Genomic DNA, 21,559 nt, shown 5'->3' on the forward strand with positions numbered 1-21,559 from the left:
GATAGGTAGTAATAACCTTCAAACCACTGATGGAGGGCGTCGGATTAAATAGAAACAGATTATCCCGTCCATTTTTCATGAGTCACTTAAAGTCGAATGTGAGGCAGATTTTTCTTGCTGCCTCAACCAGGAATCAACTCCTCTGTGTATTCTAAAATCCTTTGAAGGAATCTCGTCTAAAATAGGTGATATGTTACTCGCAAAAGGGAGAAAGAGTTTGCCTGGTGGACCTAAGTGGTTCTGTCATATCTGTTCCAAAGCAGCGAGAGACCTTAAGGCTGGGCTAAAAAAGATTCCAAGGGATAGTGCTTTGATCTGCATCCTTAGGAAAATTTATAAAAATGCCCTAGCCAAGCATAAGGCGGAAATAAAGGAAGCATTGTGGAGGGAACTCCTAGACCCCGCAACTCTGGCTAATAGTTCCAGATTTTGGAGCACCTTTTTTAGCGGAAGGGGTTGGTAAGGTGGGCTCCAATATCACTGAGGACAAATGGGTGTCCCATTTTGAAGGTCTATTAAAAAATACATCCTGTAAGTCTCACACTCTGTCAGGGCAAACGGGAAATTAATTAGTGGTATTCTCAGAGCATGAATTCAGGGAGGGTACCGCAAATTTGACCAATAAGAAAGCGCCAGGCCCAGATGGTATCCCCCCCGGACCTATTCAAATCAGAACCCACCTTTTTGGCAGGGATCTTGACTGCCGTGGGTAACGCGGCTGCTAGAGGTGGATGCCCAGATTCATGGGGTGTTTCCACGATTGTCCCGGTACATAAAAAAGGGGATCGTAAATGTACAAAGAATTACAGGCCAATTTTGTTGATTGATTCCGTTGTCAAGGTAATTGGGGGGGTAATCCTTAAGAGATTGTGTACCTGGGCGGAGGAAAATAAGATTATCGCGGACATACAGTAGGGGGTTTCACCCAGGACACTCCACCATGGCCCAGTGTTTAAATCTCTGTATGATCATAGGGAAGTACACCAAGGCTCGCTCTGGCTCCGTTTTTATGGCCTTCATGGATCTCTCATTCGCCTTTGATTGTGTATATCGGGGGGTTTATGGGGGTCCATGGAGGCCATGGGGGTGGAGCGCAGCCTGGTGGACTTCCTGAGGGATCTCCACAGGGACACCAAGGCAAATGTCAGGTACTCCAATGACCTAAAGGTATCACAAAACTTTGATATTGAAAGGGGGTCAGGCAGGGGTGTATATTAGCCCCCTTCCTTTTTAATTTATACATCAATGACCTGGAAGGTGCTTTGTTGGAAACAGGGGCTGATTACCCGTATGTAAGAAGGAGAGGTCTGCACGTCCTCTTGTATGTGGACGACGCAGTCCTCCTGGCACGCACCCCAAAGGGGCTTCAAACCCTGTTAGATGCATTTCATGATTTTATGGACAGGCGCGACCTGTCCATAAATAGGTGAACGGTATAAGGGTACCACACTGTAAAACATTTTCCTATTTGGGTGTCCTCCTGGGCCATCCGCTCAATTGGGCGGCACTTCTAAGCAAAAAAAGGGGCAAGGTCATTAGGGCAAACGCAGCACTGTTTGGATTTGCAGCTAGAATGGGTAATCGTCCAGTTTCAGCCATGCTCAAAATCTATAGGGCCGAGAGTGTGTCAATAGCAAGTTATGGCAGTGACCTGTGGGGATATTGTGGGCTACAGGACCTTCAGGTGACAGAAAATAATTTCTTGAAGCAGCTCTTGAGTGTCCCAAAGGGGACAGCAAATCTGTCAGTTCACGAAGAAACGGGTATGCCATATATAAGTGATACCTTGGCCCTACGCCCCTTAATTATTTGGCTACAGTGTTGGCTCAATAGGAATCTAGGTCTCACACACAGTATACTAAGAGAGGCTTTGAGCTTTGACAACAAGATGGAGATCTCCTGGTAAAATATTTAAAAACATGTTTTAAAGAGTTGGGATGTCCTGATCTGTTTTTTAATCCAGATTGTATCACCGGGCAGGATGTCGTGTTTATAAAGCACTCCTTTATACAATAAAAAAAATGGACTGAGAGGAGAAAGAACTGCTGAAACCTAGTGTGAGGAATCATTTGATGCTTAAAACCTCCATAGATATTGAGCAGTATTTATCTTGCCCGTTGCCAGCCTATGAGCGCTTTTTATTAACAAGGTTTAGATTTAACCTCTTTCATCTTTTATTGGCAGTTCCAAGGGGCAGTAATAATGGGATGGTGTTAGCACCCTGTGGCTGCGACAACTTGTCTCCACAGGACCTGCTCCACTTTCTATTCTTTTGTAAATATTATGTAATGCCCAGGACTGTCTATTTATTACCTCTTTTAAAAAGATTTAATTTTGTCCAAGTACGTCCCGCTCTTTTATACTTGCAATTGCTTAGCTCTGATTGTATCCCATTTGTGGCCGGGTTTCTTAAATGTGCAATGAAATACAGAAAATGTTTGGACTTTTAATACTATAGTATCTTACTTGGGCCCACGGATGTTGTCTTTAGTCCCCCCTGCCTCGTGTGTTAATACTGCCGCTTTTATACAACAATTGTTTTTATCTTCTGTATCATGGTTTTAGAGTGTATGTGTTGTATTTTAAAGTGTGACTTTTATGGTTTCTATCAAAGAATACCGAATAAAGTATTTAAAAAAAAAAAATACTTGCTATTTTGAGCATTCACATTCTTTTACCGTACATATTTGCCATGAATGTCCATATACTTCATAGTTGTAGCGACACCGTAAGGGGTCTTTTACAGGCGTATTTTCTACAGACACCATTTAACTATGGTGCTGATCGGTAAGACAGTAGGAGTTTGGTCCTTCCTTCGTTTTTACGTTTTTACGATTCGTACTTAATCACATGGGCTTCTAAACTAAATACACACTTTTGTATCATGGCAGCCAACTAGAGGCCTGACAAAGACACATTTTTAAAGTCAGGTCTACTACTTACAGTGCCCTAAATGCATTGGGATTGTTGAAAATACAATGCTTCACTGTTGTGGGGGCAAATGAAAATAATTTACAATTTGCGAGATGGTTGACACGTGGACAGTTGGCCTTAAAGCAGTAGAAAAAGTGGAATTCTTAACGATGCTAAAAACAGAACAGAAAAAATAGTCATAACTCAGGGCTTTATTGCACATTTTTACCCGCCCGTAGTCTAATACATCTTTTAAAGGAGAAGTATAGGTTTATTTTCATTTTAATGGATAGAAATCAGACAATTTGGGCTCTCTTGACATGCTGTCCAACCCCATGCTCAACCCCGTTCTCCGTGTTGTATGTCAGCTGCTGTCCTCCGATGCACAAGACCCTGTAATTCATGCTGCTCGTTGCATGGGCCCTTTCAGTACACACATCCATGTGCTGTGACATACACACTGTCCTCTGTTCTATAATGGTGCACTAGCCTGCACTGCCCTGCTACAAACCACCCACTACCCCTTGATGAGCAGGATTATCTGCTGTTTACATGCAAGGGGCTTAAAGTCCACCCATTGCTTGGCTACGTCTTCACTGGCATTTGCTTTCTTCTCATTTGTTAGCACAAGGGCTTTACATGCGTTTCTGTTTGCTCCTCCCCTGGAGTTCTTCCACTGGTTGGGCTTATTTTTCCCTCTCAGCCATGAACGTTTGAGCCCTCCACGTCACACTCTCACCTCTGTGCTTCTTGCCTCCACCCAGTTACAGTTATAGCAATCGCCATGTGACTTTGGTTAACAAGCTTTGGCAAAATCCAATAGGTCTCACCCATGCAGGAGCTATTGGATTTGCCAATGCATTTCAGCCATGTTATACCCCACTGTGGCTGCTGTTCAGCATGGCTAAAATCTAGTGGTATAGAGGAGAGTGAAGTGAAGTGAAGTATGAAGTGTCACAGAATTGAATGATGAAGAGTGGAGCCTAGCGTTGTGGAGTGGAGTGGTATAGAGTGGAATAGTGTAATGGTAAAGTGCATTGGCATAGAGTGTTGCACAGTATAGTGGTGAAGAGTGCATCTGCATAGATTAGAGTGTTTTTTTAATTTTGTTTTTTTTTATATCCTCATATTGCGATTATGCAGATAGGAAGGTGTTTGGGAGTTTGACGGTCTTTTTGCGATCGTTCCACCAACACTGCCCCTAATCGTCTATCGATGGATACAAGGGGAGTTTCTCATTGTCTTAGTTCTTACCAGTCAATTTTCTCCAGTGCACCTTTATCTTGCCCAATAATTCCTTTGTTTCTGGGGGTATCTAGCCCGTAGGCTGTTGGGCAGATTTCAAATCATGCCTGGAATTATTGTTCCGCGTTAATCATTGGAATCAAAAAAGAAAAAGAAAAAGAAAAAAGAAACAAAAGACAACAGAAAAGGAGGAGTTCTGGTATATCATCTAGAGGTGATATAATTTTCCCAAATCTCCCAGTATATCATTCTTTTGGATTGTTTCCCTTTTCTATCTAATCTACTGGTTTTTATTACAGAGTTTAGCCAGTTTTCATGGGCTGGTGGTGCCGTTTTTATCCAATTAATACAAATTTCTCTTCATGCCAACAGGATCAGAACGAACAATAAGCTTTCTTGATGTTTACTTAGCCTAATCAAATTTGGTTGAGTAGTACAGTGGATCCCAAAAATAATTAAAAGTGTACTTACAGTTATAGGTGTTGCCATTACTGCAGTTAGTGTCTTACCAATCTCTTGCCAATAGTGCGTAAGTGCTGAACAGCCACAAAACATGTGAATATCATCCACCTTTTCTTCACCGCATTTGCGACATGATTTTACTGGCGCGCCTTTAAATTTTGATAACCTTTTGGGTGTCCAATATGCTCTATGTATAGAGAAAAGATGGTTTCTTTTTAGGACTGCGGGCTTTACACACAACCAGCATTTCTCTACTGATTTTTTCCAAATTTGATTTAGATCCATAACTTCGTTTGGTAGGTCTTTTCTCCATATTTTTTCCGGTATCGTTAAATCTTCTTCGCCAGATTCAATTAGAGCCCAATACCATTTTGAAACTTCTTTTTTTATTGCCGTTTCTTTCATCATTTCTATTTCTAGATTGTTCGGATCTATTGCTCCTTTCGGGATGGTATTGGCCCAACTGCTCAGCTGATAATATTTAAACTTTGAAACTTTACGTTCTATTATTTGCAGATGTTCCCAAGATATTTAGACATTTTCAACCAGGAGTTGTCCCCATTTTTCAATTCCGGATTGTCTGAGTGGGCTAGATAATGAATCCTTTAAGCATTCTGGGGTGCCTGGCGAGTCCCATATTGGGGCCCTACTACTGTAGTAAGGTATCTTTATGGCAATTCTTATCTGTCTCCAAAGCTTAACGGCGATTTGTTTAATTAACTTTCTTGAAGAATTTTGGGTGACCAAATTTGAAGAGGAAATAATCTTCTCCATTCGTTAGATGTTGTAAGAAATTTGGGTAAGCATAATGATCCTTTAGCATGGCTCTGAAGTTTTTAAATTGAAAAGATCTATAATATTAATAAATATCAGGGCTTGCTATTCCACCTTGTTCCATCTTTCTCCTGAGTTTGTTCCATGAGATTCTTGTACTTTTTGCTGACCAGATAAAACTAGATATTTCTCCTTGTATTTTTTTAGGGCTTCTTTTTTAAACTCTAACGGAATGTTATTGAAGAGATAAGTAAATTTGGGAATAATTGACATTTTTATTGCATTGGATTTGCCTAGATTAGAGTGTTGCATAGTAGAGTGCAGTGGTGCAGAGTGAAATGCTGCAAAGTAGAGTGGAGAAGAGTACAGTGGTGCAGAGTGCAGAGTACAGTGGCACAGAGTGCTGCGGTGTAGTGGGGCAGCGTAGAGTGGCATAAAGTGGTGCACAATAGAATATAGTACTGTGGAGTGCAGTGGCATGGAGTGCATTGGGACAGAGTGGAGTGCTGCAGAGTGTGGTGGCTTAGAGTTGAGGGATGCAAAGTAGAGTGGTGTAGAGCGCAGTTGCATGGAGTGCATTGGCATAGAATGCAGTAGTGCAGAGGAGAGTGGTGTAGAGTGCAGGGTTGCAGAGTAGTGTTGTAGAGAGAAGTGGAGTTGAGTAGCATAGAGTGCAGTAGCGTAGAGTAGAGAGGAATTGAGCAGAGTGGCATAGAGTGCAATGGCATTGAGTATAGTAGTACCGAGTAGGGTGGAGTGGTATACAGTGCAGTGACGTACAGTGCAGTTGTGTAGAGTGCAGTGGCATAGAGTGCAGAGGCGTAGAGTAGATAGTTTCACAGTAGAGTGAAGTGATGTAGAGTGGAGTGGTGCAGGGTGAAGTGCAATAGCCTAGAGTGTAATGGCATAGAATAAAGTTGTGTAGAATGCAGTGGCATAGTGTGCACGGGTTTCAGAGTAGATTAGAGTGGCTAAAAGGGATTGGAGTAGTGTACAGTTGCAAAAAATTGAGTGTTACAGAGTAAAGTGCATTGGCGTAGAGTGTATTTACATAGAGTGCAGTTGCAAAGAGCGCAGTGTTGCATAGTGGTGCAGAATGGAGTGTTATAGAAGGGAGTTGTGCAGAGTAGATTGGAGAGGCCTAGACTGGAGTGGTGTAGAGTGCAGTTATGAAGAGTGTAGTGGTATAGAGTAGAGTAGAAAGGCGTAGAGTGGAGCGGTGCAGAGCGGATTAGAGTACAATGGTGCAGAGTGCAGTGACGTGGAGTGGTGTAAATTGTTTTGGTGCCGAAGAGGTGTGCCGAATAGAGTGGAGTGAAGTACAGTGGAGTATGCATGGTATGGTAGCACACTGCCATTACAGACAACCCATTTTCAATTGAAATGACAATTGGATTTGCACAGACATACAGATTTTCTAACAAACCTATACAGTTCGAAAACAATATAATGTGTGAAAATTGCATCACCTAGTGTGTTGATTTGTCTTGATCATATTAAAGTAATTGTTTCCAACACACTTCAGAATTAACAAAGACTGTGCTACGCTTGTACATTCATAATTCTGATATATTCTGAAATACCTACACAGTTCTTTTAAATCGTGTTGTGTACTAGAAAAAAAAACCTTTCCTACTCCCAGTATCCAGCAAGATTGTCATAAACATTCTCTCACTTTGAAGTCCATTAAAGAAAAGTAAACACCAAGCTCCCTCAGAAGACTGATATTTGACCTCTGTCTTTGAATGCACAGCAAATGTGTAATGATAAGAACAAGATTTACAGGCCTGTTTACAGAAAGAAGCACTCCTGGAAGAATATAAGGGAAGGTGGTGTGAAAAGGCCTTGCTGCTTGGGCGGGACACACTCACCCTAGACAGCCTAAAAAATATCAAGCTAGCAAACAGAAAGCCAGAAAATGTGAGTTACTAAGCAAAAAGTCAGTGGTAAAGAGTGGGGAATGCGTTCCCAGGAAAGTTTTCTGAATGTCCCCAAGATGTCTTTAGCAAACCAGACAGCAAGTTAAGAATGGGCAGCTGTTACTTTAGGGAGTGCTAAAATGTTACCAGGAATGACCCAATATGGCAAGCATGGGCCATTGTAACAGAGAAAGTAGAAATGGGGTGATTTATGGCTATATGGCTACAATATATGTGTATTGGTCACTATTATGCTAGGAATAGCCACAACGTTGTAGGCAATTCCGCCAACATATGAAGAATAGGTCACGATTATTCCAAGGAAAGATTTATTGTCATGACATGCTACAGACAAGCTCATGCCACAAGCCACCCATCTAAACCATCATCATCAAAGCTTTATTTCGATATGTATAATATCATAAAAGCACATTTACAATTAAAAGACAGTTCATTAACAGTACAATTAAAAGAAATTACAGATAAAAACCTTTTATATTACAATAAATAGTTAAAAATGCAATAAACTATAGCAGCTTTTGTGAATATATGGGTATATAAAAGATATTTTGCCTATGCTTATTTCATCGTATGGCCTTCAGTCTAATCAGCCAAGCCCAACTCAAAAATGTGGCCACCCCACACACTAAGGTTGTACTAGCATCAGCCTTAAGTATTCTGAGTGTGACCGAGTGGTCCCTAGTTCCAAGCAACAGGCACACAGGTTTAAGCCATTTCTGTCTAGGTTTTGTGTAGGCTGGGCATAAAAAAACACATGAGCAATCTAAACACACACACACTCATATACAGAAAAGTGCATATTAACACAGAGAAAATCACTTGCTCATGCCATCACACTAATGCATGATTGTAGGACTTGGCCTTTTTGGCTAAAGTTCCATAAACCTTTTTCTTTCCCCCTAGACAAGTTTCCTGACATAGAGTTGCCAATTTAGATGCTTTGGGTACTTTGCCACTGCTGATCAGTGTCAAAGTACAAGTGTTCCCTATGTAAAGTGTAATGGTAATTGGTTGGCCATGATGGTATGTTCGCCTTACTAGTAAAGTCCCTAGTGATGTGCACTGTGTGTGCCAGGGCTTGTAACGCAAAGGCGCGCAGAGAAGGGAACTCAGGCCTGCAGTATAGGGCCTGTGCGCAGTTTGCTAAGTTAGCATGTTGTCCTGACAAGTGCAACCACTTGTCAGGCCTGACTTTCCCTTTTGCATACACATTGGGCACCCCTGTGGTGGGTCCTGGGTAATCCATGGGCAGGGTAGGTAAAAGGCAGGACATATCCTAAGGTGTGTGTTATGTCCTGACAGTGAAAAACACTGCATTTCGTTTCCCACTGCTGAAAGGTCATCCTGACCATAGGAAAGAATGGGGGAGGCTGGGTGTTGTGTTTGTTAGCCTAGTTTCTGTGAAGGTGGTTTTGTCACCGGGTGTTCGGAAACCACTCTTTTAGAAAGTGGCCGAGTTTTGTGCTTTAGGCATTTCTGTGTGTCTCTGCTGAAATGTGGATTGTCTGTCTGGCTATGAGAGGTGAGAGGAGCTGGGAGAGGTCTTGACCCAGGAACGGGTTGAGATGGCACCAGGCTGCCCTGCATCTGGAGAGTAGAGGGAGGAGAAAGCCCGGGAGGTGAAAAGGCCTGATGTGGTGCTATAAACCAATTGACCCATCTCCTGCTGAGGGATTAAGGATCCAGACCCCCAGTATCAAAGGGAGAAAGGTGACACTGGGAGGGAGACACCCAGAACTAATTTAGGGAGGGGTCAGGGACCCCTGAGCACAAACGAACTTCAAAGACATTAAGGGGTATAACAATGAGAGCTGAAACCCCTGAACATTGGAATGAAACAGAGATGGATTGAGACTGAAAAAGCTTGGACCCATTCTTTTGCTAAAGAAGGAGCATCTGAAGAGACTGCTGTGGAAAGACAATACTTGCTTTGTGATCTGGGGCTGGTCTGCAGTTTGCTGTTCTAACCAAGGGAGATGCTGTTTGGACTGTGCTTGGAGGAGTTGGGTCCCCCTGCTTGAAGAAGACTGTGCTTTGTGCTGTGTCTTTTAACCCCAAGGGCCCGACGGGAGCTGGCTCCCTGTTTGGAAACACAGGAACATAAAGGTTTCCGGAGAAGTCCCAAGCAACGCGGTGTGCACATGCTTTTGCAGCTTGAGACCCTCAGAAGTTGTACCTTGTGATCGTGGGCACGCAGGAGTAAGCTGAGTCTTGGATGTGCAGGGTGGTCGTCGTGGTGCAGGCCAGGGTGTTGGTGAGGAGCGCCTGGTCGTTGTGTATACTGAAGAAGAAGTGAGTCTCAGACACATAGAGTGCGTGCCGTGGTGCAGTCAGGGCATTGGCACCTTCTACAAAGATGAAGGAACAATATCGATTCCTTTGACGTTATGTACTATGTATTATACACATAAAACCATTATCTGTATCTCAGTGGATCAAAGAAGTGATACAAATGACCCATCCAGTGTACACTAGTCTCATGAAATGGACCACACAGTGTAACAATAGTCAAAAAGTGTATTATCCCATCATATAAGATAAGAAGCATGAGGGTCCCCTTATGCAGATTACAGAAAAGAAGCACATGGCAATAAGTATCTCACCTTGAGCGACTCAACACCATGTGTCGTCGCTTAGAGTTGCCTGTAGATACTCCAAAAAAGACTTTCTTCCTACATGCAAACGTGTAGAGTTGCCTGTAGATACTCAAAAAAAGACTTTCTTCCTACATGCGCTGAGCGTTCCATTGAGCGGGCAGGGCCGTGACGGAACCATTCCGTCACAAGCACAGCTCCTCCGTGGCTTGTGACCGAGTGGTTCCATCATGAGAATGGCGGCGCCGCCCAGCCCCCTCCTCCCTAGCGCCGCAGCGGAATTACTGCCGCGGCTAAGGGGTTAAACAAACCCCTGCACTCAGCACTTGGAGACTCGTCACCTTTCAAATCAATACAGAGATCCAGATAAACCACAGCACGCCGCGTCATCAAGACAGTCCGATCAGCAACTAGAGAGGCGTCAGCACGCTTTAAATACATGAGGTACGCGCGTTGTTATCGTAAAGAGCTAACATCTGGGCTGTCAGTCGCTGCAATAATAGAAGGACTAACAAAAGGACTAGCAGTTATCAACCAGGCTGTGTGGTCTTCCCAAGACCCTCCAGCGTGCTGTGGCTGCCATATCCGTCTCAGTGCTAAGGCCACAGGGCTCTCTGAGATTGTAATGCCCTTCCCCTTTATGATTCTGATCTAGTGTGTTGCCTCTTATTCTCAAAAACAGCAAGCAACGCACCAGTGTCTGAAGACATATTTCTAACTGTGCCACCCTCCCCCTCCTCCTCCCCCTCCCATTGCACAGTTCCAGTAACAGTTAGATTGGGAGAGCTTCACTTCTTTTGTGGAACTGAACAATAATTTCCGGGAGTCTGAAAATGTAGGACTAGAGGACACATGCATCAACATAAGGAATTGTGATTCCTAAAAAGCGATTTTCAAGGAATCGCTATTTTGGAATCGCAATTCCTCATGCATGTAGGAATCAAAAATAAATTGTGATTCCTACACATTACCTAATAGTGATTCACAAATTGTGAATCGCTTTTAGGTAATGTCACACCATTCATTCCTATGGGCCTATAGGAATGAAAGGGAATGCATTCGCAAACTGCGAATGCAATTGCAAGGGTGCCAGGGGGTCTAAGGCCCTCGTGATGCACTGCCCCAAAAGGTAAGTGTGCATATGTGGTCCACACACATACCCTAAAGGCATGTGTGTGCACCACATGTCACTTTGAAAAATACACTTTTGTGCATTTTTCAAAGAATTTGCAAATTACCATCAACATGAAATTGATGGTAATTAGTGTTTCCTAAATGCAAAGTCGCATTAGGAAACGCTTGATGCATTTCAAATAGGTAATTGCAATTTCAATGAAATACGATTACCTATATTGCGAATGCGAAAAGGTATGCATGCATCGTAAAAGGCCATTTTCCAGTCGTTTGCGACTGGAAAAAAGCTTAATGCGTGTGGCCCAGTGATCCTTACAGAACATACACATTCATTCATGCAGGCCACACACAGTACCTAACCCTTTTGCTACAATGGCATAACAGCACACTACTTTTATCGGCGCGAGTGTCCATAATAATCCTGTAATTGGAATCACTGTCTCCAATCCCACAATAACGTATATTGCATCAAGATTTATTTTTTCTGCTATATCAGATGTCGGCAAAATGCACTCGTAGCAGTCTTAAAGGGAGAGTCATAAACCTGTCTAGGGCTCCTCCTTGATCTAAGTTGAAAATGACTGCACAATAGAGAATTATTTGAGTTAGGTGGTGCAAATGGTGTGCAATAGGCAGTCCGTGCAAATGGTGGTGCAAAAGTGCACTTCAGCAGTTAAAATATATTCCAGCTTTACATGGGACACTGCTCCACAGAAGAGTGGCAGATTTCTGGAAGGGCCAGATTTAGACCCTGATTCCAAGTACTGGTATCCCACTGAGAGTGGTATCTCTGGACGGCATGCCATTTTGGCCTTCATCAGTAGTTTAACGTGCTATACTTTGCAGGGCTGCTATCTAAACACTTGCATTCATTTCATGCAGTCGATCCGTTCCAATCAATAACCACTTTATATGCCTACTGGATATCTGTAATAAAAAGGTGCAAGTTCATCGAAGATTGTTACCTTTGGAACACCGTTATCAGGTGGCAAACCTACAGGCTCTAATATGCATAATTTCTATACCGTAAAATTAAGTTTTGCATCTATCTCCAGGGGGATACAAAAGGCCGCCCTCACCAAAACGGAAGATCTTCAAATAGTGTGATTCCAGTGGTTACAGCGGTATTCATTTACTATTAAAATGTAGTATTCATTTAGTAAGCATGAAGGCTAAGTAGTATGCCCACAAGCCGAAATATGCTAATGAGGGAATACTAGTTCTACTCAACTACCCTTCAAATACATAGTGAATACTTCAATTGATTGCTAAAAGAAGACTAGTAGTATTCTATAAGAATAGTATTTGAAGCTTAGTAGTATTCTGTTAGGGTTTATTTGCAGCTCTTGTGCTATTTCAAGAGCAAAATGAAGGGTAGTCTCATTGATTGTGACCACTATTTGAAGACAAGTGGTATTCTTTGTGACCACTATTTGAAGACTAGTGGTATTCTTTGTGACCACTATTTGAAGACTACTGGTATTCTTTGGGACCACTATTTGAAGACTAGTGGTATTCTTTGTGAGCAGTATCGGAATACTAACGGCAATGAGCGCGGGGAGTCGCGCAGGGGGGTGTTGGTGCAAGGGGGCGGGGGGTCACGCGGCAGCCGGCATTCCTCCTCACCTGTGTCTGTGGTGTCGGTGCTGGCTGCGTCTCTCTCGGGTGTGGCCTGCCTGTCCCCCGCTGTACTCCGGGCTGCAGACAGTCCAGACACAAGAGCAGTTGGGTTACGGTGACTGCTGCAGCCCTGGACCCTTTCAGCCCGCCTTCGATGACACTAGCTCAGTATGTGGACGACGGCGCTGCACCTCCAAATACGGTGTGTGCCAAAAGAGGCAAATGAAGTTTAAAAAATAAAAAAAGTGATTACATTCACTAAGCAAACTTGTCACTGAATATATACTTTTATGTAGCGCTGCCACAGTATTTGTTGTAATTAGCAAGTATCACTGACTTCCAAATAGAATTATTGTCAGTGAGGAGCTTTTTTACGATATTTGGAGCCTTCTACTATCCTCTAACGCCATGTAGTGTTGTTTAGAGCTACCCTTTTCCTAAAACCAACGGTATAGACTTAAGCAAAATGCAGACCTATAGGATTTAGAGTAACAGAGCATGTTCAACATTTAAATTAAAAAAAAATGCAGCCCATGATTTTCTCAATCTGCTAGTTTTACAAATTGGTTATAACTGGGGTTATGTTTTGCTCTGCATCAAATGAAAATATAATCCAGCAAACATCATGTCATAACCAAATCAATCCTTTTTAGGGGTGTTCAGCATTACAGAGTTTTCCTCTGAAATATTGTGAAGTTTTTTTCAAAATTTCCCAAATTTCGTGCATTTCACAAAAGTTCAGAAGATTTCAAAGATCGGGAGTTACTTCATAGGTTTATATTGGCATGATTGCTCCATGTGAAATGTGTTAAATTTGGGCTTTTAATGTGGGACAACAGTGGCCATCCAAGCACACTTTATCAGTGACCCACTCTGTGCCACTGTACAAGGGGCAGGCAGAAAACAAGCATTTGCAATGCAATAGGTCTCGCATTAGGAAAGTGTGAGCTATTGGTATTTAATATGTGTTGGCTTTGAAAATATATAAATTAATAGCAGTGGTGTCCCAGAGTGATGTGGGGGTGCCCCAAAGTGATGTGGATGTGGTGGTGTCCCATAGTAAAGTGGTGGTGTCCCATAGTAAAGTGGTGGTGTCCCATAGTAAAGTGGTGGTGTCCCATAGTAAAGTGGTGGTGTCCCAAGGTGATGTGGGGAAAAGTCAACAACTTCAAACGGCGGCCGCGCTGCACTGGCCCATTGCGGCGGCCTTTATAATTTATTTGGGTACACTGATACGAGTGAGAAACGGACGAAACAGATACGAGTGAAGGATGGACAAAGGTGACCAGTGAGAGATGGACGAAGGAGATACAAGTGAGAGATGGATGAAGGAGATACCAGTGACAGTGATATGAAGTAGATACCAGTGAGAGATGGAGAAAGGAGATACTAAGCTGAGTAAAAAAAAAGCTGGGACCGCGAGAATAAAGGACTAACAAGGAAAGCAGGGGCATATAATTGAAAATGATGGGATGGGAGATGAATAGAAAAAAAGATATAAATATTGAAAAGCTGGAGGCAGGAGAGAGGGAAGAAGGAGGGTAATAGCAGAAGGATAGAGGAGGGAAAAAAGGATTGTATTTATATAGCGCTTGTTACCCCTGATGGGGTGTTGAAACATGCTATTCAGGAAGCCCATAAAGGATTAGTGGTGAATTAATATGGTGAAATATTAAAGTAATTTCAAATGGTGGATATTAATCAGTTATTTGGAGTGAGACGGATAGCGGAGGGATAAAAGGGGAAGAAAGGTTTGCATTCATATAGCACTTGTTACCCCGATGGATGTTGAAGCGCTTTTCTGGCAAGTAGCACGCCACTCTGGAACTCAAAGGATTAGTGTTGAAAATTGGTATAGCAAAATACGAAGAAATTTGAGTAGTGGATATGTTATTCAGTTTTTTGGGTATAGAAGTGTAGGTGGCGGGATAGTGAAGGGATAGAGGTTTGTATTTATATAGAGCTTGCTACGCCTGATGGGGTTTTGAAGCGCAAGTATAACTATAGAAATGGAGTCTGAACATCAATAGGGTTACTGTCTTGTGGGTGCGTGCATGTCGTTCCATAACCCGCTCCTTAACCATCGCTAATCCCCTCCTTACTCCTCCCTTAACCACTCCCATTTAGTAGCAAGCATTCCGCATTTTCCAGCCATGCCACCGTTCCTGCCACATTTACTTCTAAACGCAGGCATATGTGTGCAGAGATCTCCGCAGTTAGAGTGGAGAGCTCTACATATAAAAAATAGGAGAGACGGAGGCATTAACATCTGTATGCAGGTTACCGAAAAGCATTTGTAGGAGTACTATTTGGTACTACTAATGTTCAGCTGCGGCCCGCCCATAAGGGTGAAGGGGCCACGCCCCCTCACCTTTTTCCAGAGAGGAAGAGTTTCTGTCAGGCTGAGCAAAGGTCAGCCTGCGAGACACTCCTTGTCCTCATAGTGGGGTTGGGTCAGCAACTCTCACCAAACCCATCCCACACTGTGATGAGTAGGGGACTGCTGCCTTCCCTCACTGGCTATACAGGAAAGCAGCAGTCACACCACTCCTAAGACCTCTGAGGCTTACCTTTCTCTGAGCTGCAGGAGAGGTACGTTTTATGTTTTTGAATGGTAGGTGCGTGCGTGTATGTATAAACATATGAATTTGTTGTAAATGAGCGCTATGAATGGGTGCATGAGTGCATGTTTGTGAATGTATGGGTGTATTTGTGACCCGCCCGCCCCCTTCCCTGTCAAAATTACCAGCCACCACTGCTAATGTACTGCAAAAGGCCGTTTGCACATAAACTCCTTTGTGTTCATCTCCAGACACACAAAGAACATGTGTATAAATTTCCAAAATATGCGCAATGCTTTGGGTTTTACATACATGGTTGGATATCGGTGATCTTATTGTGAGCTTCAGAAATGAACGTGAAGTTTCGCCGGTTTGGTAGAAATCTATTTTAATTTTGTTGCATATACGAGTTGCTTGCCCTATTGCGCTGCCTTTGCGGTGTTTAACTTTGCACTTGCATGTGAATAGCATGTTTTACCTTCCAGCACCACAGAATTCTTTGTCCACAGCTGGCCAATTACTTGTTAGTAGTCACATTTGCCCTATCGCTGGAAACCAAGATCTATATAAATGATGACGTAGAAAAGATGGATACGCAGCAGAGTAACAGATTCCTTGATTATGGTACAAACTCCTAGTTGTTTTCCCTTTAGATTGTCTGCCTTAAAAGTCCCTGAATCTCGGCACAGCGCCAAGTAACCCTGACATGGTGATAGAGTGCTTAGCAAACCCCCATAGCATAAAAATACTGCGATAGAAAACGTGCATATTACAACTTTGACATAAAATGGACAATGACAGGACTGCGGGTATTTCAGATAACACTTGTTGTCATCCCAGTTTGTTCCAAAGAGGACTGAGCTCCAAAGAAGCAGTAGATTTCTCAACAGGTCAGCTGGCGTTTGACTGAGCCTGCCATAGCCCTGCGCTGCCTGGCCTGTGACTGGCCCTGTCCAGTCCTAACCTTTTACGTATCACGTGACATAGGTTTTGACGTTAGCATCGCTCCACTTCTCTTTCACACCCCGACTGTCGGGATATCCCTAGGTACCCAGAGCTCAGGCCTCTTTCAGCTTTTCTCATCCAGTCTTCAATGGCATCTGTTACCATGAGCTGTCGGATTGCCTGGCAATGCTGAAATAACGCCTGACTTACCTCAGAGGCTGGCAACTTACCCCACCTGGTGTCCACAACACCTGATCCGAATGAGTGAGCAGCGATGGGCACCGCGCCAGAAGAATGACTCACAAACCACGGCAGTTGACAACTGCAAAACTGAACAGATCTGAGAAGCTTAGTCATTGAAGTTCAGGTATTGCCGCCTCAGTGGCGCCATGAAAACACCTCACGCTCTGTGAAATAAGAATTACACTTGGAACTGTTACCACTTCTTACCATTTCAAAGACAGCACATTCTTAATTGTAAATAACCTACCAGGGTGAAGCATACATGATTTGATATTTAAGAAAGTCTGAGGGGAACATGTTGTGCGTTTTTGGGCACTAGAAAACGTGCTGTAGATATGTTTTAATTTCAGAGAGGCTTGAGGTAGAAAAATAGCTCTGTGCGTATACCCCCGTAGAAAGAACCGGTGATTGAGAACCGGCGTTTGAAAAGCAACTCAACCTGGTGACAAAGAAGGGTCTTCCCCAGTCAACCAAACCCACTGCGTCCACCCAGTTCCAGGTGCACCTCATTGCTGGGATTCCTTCTGCATGGTGTCCAGGCATTCTGCAAGCATCAGTGCTCTGCAGCAGGCCTGATACCCATATTCTGCTTGTACCTTCAGTCTCATACAGGATAGGACTGTATAGGTTATAAGAGTGGATCTGTGCACAGAGAGAGAAAGATACTTTACCTAGAAAGCATGCAGTAGAAAGATTTATACTTGCAAGAAGTAGGCCTTAGTGTGTTCCACTCTAGGAAGGTTTGTCAAGCAATATACCCGAAAAATCCGTGGGGGAGGGGGGGGAGCAGGGTAACAGGCAAAAAGAACATATATAATGTGCCCTGGTGAATCTAATAGCATTGCCAGTGCTTGTTGTACTTTCAGCAGTAACACAGCCCACAACCATTTGCACTGTCACCATAGATAGTCATACTCAAGACACTATACTTTAGACATAATCACACCATCATGCCTGCGCCCAGGGCAGCCCCAGAGCCCTAGGATTGGCACAGCACCACCTCACAATGGCTGTCCCCGTGAACATAAACACCAGCAACACACACACTGCTAATAAAATCACCCCCTCGAGTGCACAATTTTCTGTGGTACAACAGCAACCAGGTTTGTGATACGTATACTACAAGCATTGGCAAAGTCAACAGGTTGGTCTAAGTCAAGCACACATTTGTTATCAAAAACGAAAAACAGATAAATGGATACAGGTACAGAGTGACCTGCAGCGGAACACAGCCATGTAAACAAGCAGAAAAGGGAATCAGTTTCCCTGCCTCTCTGGGAGGGTTTGCCCAAATCCGGGGAGGGTCAAGCCCGGACCATAGGGGGCCTGGTCTCTGAAGGGACAGGGCAAGAATTATGGAAATGGATGGAAATATGGTAATGGTCCATATCGCTGCAAATATTTTTGGGCAGATTTTCAGTGTGAACTCAACCAAAGTGTAGTGGAGCGGTATGACTACCAATTAAAATGCACACAGTCGCATTCCTCTTCTTTCAGGCATGTAAAGATTAAGTGATTTGCCCAGAACAACAGGCTGTTGAGTCCACATCGGTACTCGAACCCCGTTCCCCAGTTGCAAAGCCGGCAGCGATGACCGTTAAGCCACATTGATCACTGCCCAAGCACAATGAAAATACCTTTCCTGCAGCTGACCAAATTCAACTTGTGCAACACGTTTAAAAAAAAACGAGAAAAAATAGTATGGTTTATGGATCATTTTTATCTTCCCAGTGCATTTTACATCATGTCAACTAATATTGGAGCCCATTTCGCTGCAATTAAAGTGAACAACAAGGATCACAACCTGCAAGAACATAACTGTTTAACAGTACATTTCTAAAATACGAGCTAGCTTTAGCTTAAGCAGTTTTTCATTATTAGTCAAATGTTACTGTTGTGAAACGAACCTTCAAACTGCGAGTATTCCTGGATCTTTGGAGAAATAAACCAGAAAGAAATTAAGGGAGCCAGAAACAGTTGTTCGGAGCCGGCCCCGCACCCGCACCAGGGCAGACGTTGTGAGTGAGCTACACGTCTGTAACGGGGCCGCCCCACTGACTGCAAGCAGTTGCACAAAGTATTTGTATAATGTAAATGATTAACACACACACATACTCAGAGAGCTGCAATGCACCCCTCAGTCTCACTTACTCTACATATTAGCAGGCAAGCATTAAAAAGAACAGTTGACACTGGCCTCACACTTACATGCAAGGACTCCCCAGAGTCTGATCACACGTTTTCACTCGTCTCCAGTCCATTGGGAATGGCACACGTGCGTGCACTCCCGGAGATCCCCATCAGAATCCCTCAGGATCACAACAGGGACAGCAGCTCAGAGCGGGTCACTCAAGAGCATTGATTTAAATGTACCGCCGTGGCCGGTCAGGCGGTATGAGCAGCGCCATCACGCAGCCTAAGCTGACAACCTCCCAAACTTTGAACTGCGGTCCTATTAGGAGCCACGCAACCAATGTACGTCATCGCGTCAGCGCTACGCAAGTAGAACAGGGAAAAAATACTACTCACAAAACGGGAGGCCACAAGCAATCTAGCAAAGTATCAAAACGTCCAGAAAGTGGCAATGACTGGAGAAAGAATAAAATATGAAAAGTACAGAAATCTAATTTTAAAAAAAGGCGAATGTCAAAAAATAATAAATAATCCAAGTAAACAAGCATTGAAAATGAATTAGGTCTCGCCCTCCTTTAAGTTAAAGCAATTCTGTTTGAAATTAGGTGGCTTTTTAGCTTTGCTTTTATTAGTGTCCTTCACACTTTCATGTACATATCAAGCATATGTATGCATATATGTGTATATATATATATATATATATATATATATATATATATATATATATATATATATATATATATATATATATATATATATATATATTACCTACTGGCGGTCGCCAGTAGGTATATATAGTTAGGATTTTTTCCCTATGGGATTTCTGAAAATTCTATGTCTAATAACTTTGGCGTTTGTGGACGGAATCGGCTGAAATTTTCAGGAAAATGGCACATTTTGTTTCTGAGCAGCTCCTGACAATTTGGGGGGGGTTTCGTCAAGGGGGGGCCGAGAAAAAAGGGGGGTCCCAAAACGCGTTTTTTGCATTGAGTTTTCCATAGGGCGGTTGGACTCACTTTTAGCTCGAACGGCTGAATGGATTTGCACGAAACTTGGCAAAATTGTAGGGACTGTTAGCCCGATGTGCCTTTGCTAGGTCTCAATATATGTGCTTCAGTGGATTTTGAGAAATTAACGTTTAAATCAAGATATATATCTGTAACAGCGCTCCGGGCAGCGATCCGGTTCGCGTACTTTTCGCTTATCGGAACTATGCGAAGCGAAGCTGATTGGCTCTCTGGTGTCTGTCAACATTCTAAACAGTCCGGTGCGGCCGCCATCTTGTCTCTCGGTAGGATCGAGAGATAAGAGGAGGCCAAAACAAAGGGGGAAATTTTGATAAGGGGGCATAGTAGATCCTCCCTGACCCCCTAGGTTTTATGTGGAGGTTGTAAAAGGTTTCTGCAGGGCAAAAAAAAAAAAAAAATATATATATATTTATGCGTGGTGAGCTCCTAGTACGTGAACCGGGAAGCGCTCTGGGCAGCGTACTATAAGGATAAAGGAATGATAGACTTTTCTAATACTGTATGTTAATTATTTGTTGTTTTTGTTGGGTTTTTTTTGTTTTCTTTATTTTTATTTATTTTTTATTATGATTGTGTTTCATACTTTATTAAATTTTCTAACATTTCATTGTCAGAAATGTCATAATTTATTATAGGGTGTAATTTTTTTTCATTTTGAAGCAGGTTGTCCACTGCTTCAACACATTGTAGAAGTTTGTGGTCTCTACTGTCATCCATAAAGTCATCAATTTTGTCTTGGCTGTTCTCCTTCAGTTCAATTGAAAATGTAACTTGTTGTTCGCCTTCCATTTTGCCTGAAATTTTGAATAAAAAAATATATATTAGTAGAGATTGGGCACTGTTGGGATTAATTTTAGATAGGTAGTTTTTATCAGTGAATTTGTCTTTTGGCAGTGTATAGTATCAGAGTGGAAATAGGACTATAAAAAAGTGTATGTGATTTAACGAAGAGAAGCCTAACTCCATTCCTAACTATAACAGAGAAGTCTATCTAAATCCATAACTACTACAGAGGGATAGTGTATATGTTTAAGAAAAAGTGTACCATATCAAGTTATAGTGCACAATATACTTCATTTTTAAAAATAACAACTTACCTTCAGAAACAAGTTGAAGTCTTAGGTAAGTTTTGTAATGTGATGTACAACAAGAAGTAGCAGTCAAAATGGCTGTGTTTTCTTCTGTTCCTTTATATATATACAGGTATATAACCAATCAAATATCAGGTAATAAAAGTAGAAAATGAAAGTAAGATTTTTATTGGTTGTCAATTCCAACACTTCAGATGTGTTTTGTGAAGTAATTTACCTCAAGGTATTTAGAGAGTTCTACAGGCTTAATGGCTAAATGGAATTTCAATCAAATTTGTGAAAATGAAAGGGATTGTTATGTAGTATGAGCTAATCTATATTTGGTGAGAGTGTCTCCAGTTCTTTTTTTTTGTGAATTACTTTCCCACCTTTTCTTTGGGCCGCTTCCCGGGAAGCAGTTTAGTCCGCGAACTAGAAGCGTAACGAGAGTCCACCATTTTGTGTTTCGGACGAATTAACATATAAAATGGAGGTTAAATAATGTTCAGAAAGGGTAGAAGGGGACACGGTACAAGTATTTTGACCCCCCAGGTTTTCTGAGGGTGGCTGAGGAGGACCATATGTGCGTAGAAAAAACATTTTTAAAATAATTTTCGGCGGTTAGCTTCCAGTTCGCGTACCGGGTAGCGCTCTTTGAGCGTAGTTTGTTGAAAATTACAGAAATAAGTTAGAGAAAAGTATTAATTGTGCGTGATCAGATGAAGGGTAGCTCTGAGAAGAGCTTTTGGGTTTATGTTCCATTTAGGTACTTATAAGTAGGTACCAATGCACAGTCTTAAATTCAGAATGAAAATTCTGTTGCCCTCATCTGAGAAGTGAACTCCATCTCCTCTGTAGATATCTTGCATGTAGTAACGCAAGTTATTATTGTACAGG

At 42.5% G+C, this 21,559-nt stretch overlaps 1 pseudogene; it reads left to right on the forward strand.

Moving 5' to 3' along the window:
* Positions 1–1,071: 1,071 nt before the first annotated feature.
* The window catches only part of LOC147689076 (uncharacterized), a 53,722-nt pseudogene continuing 33,234 nt past the window's right edge, over positions 1,072–21,559 (forward strand).

This window comes from Lissotriton vulgaris, chromosome 10, assembly GCF_964263255.1.
Source record: "Lissotriton vulgaris chromosome 10, aLisVul1.2, whole genome shotgun sequence".
NCBI lineage: Eukaryota > Metazoa > Chordata > Amphibia > Caudata > Salamandridae > Lissotriton > Lissotriton vulgaris.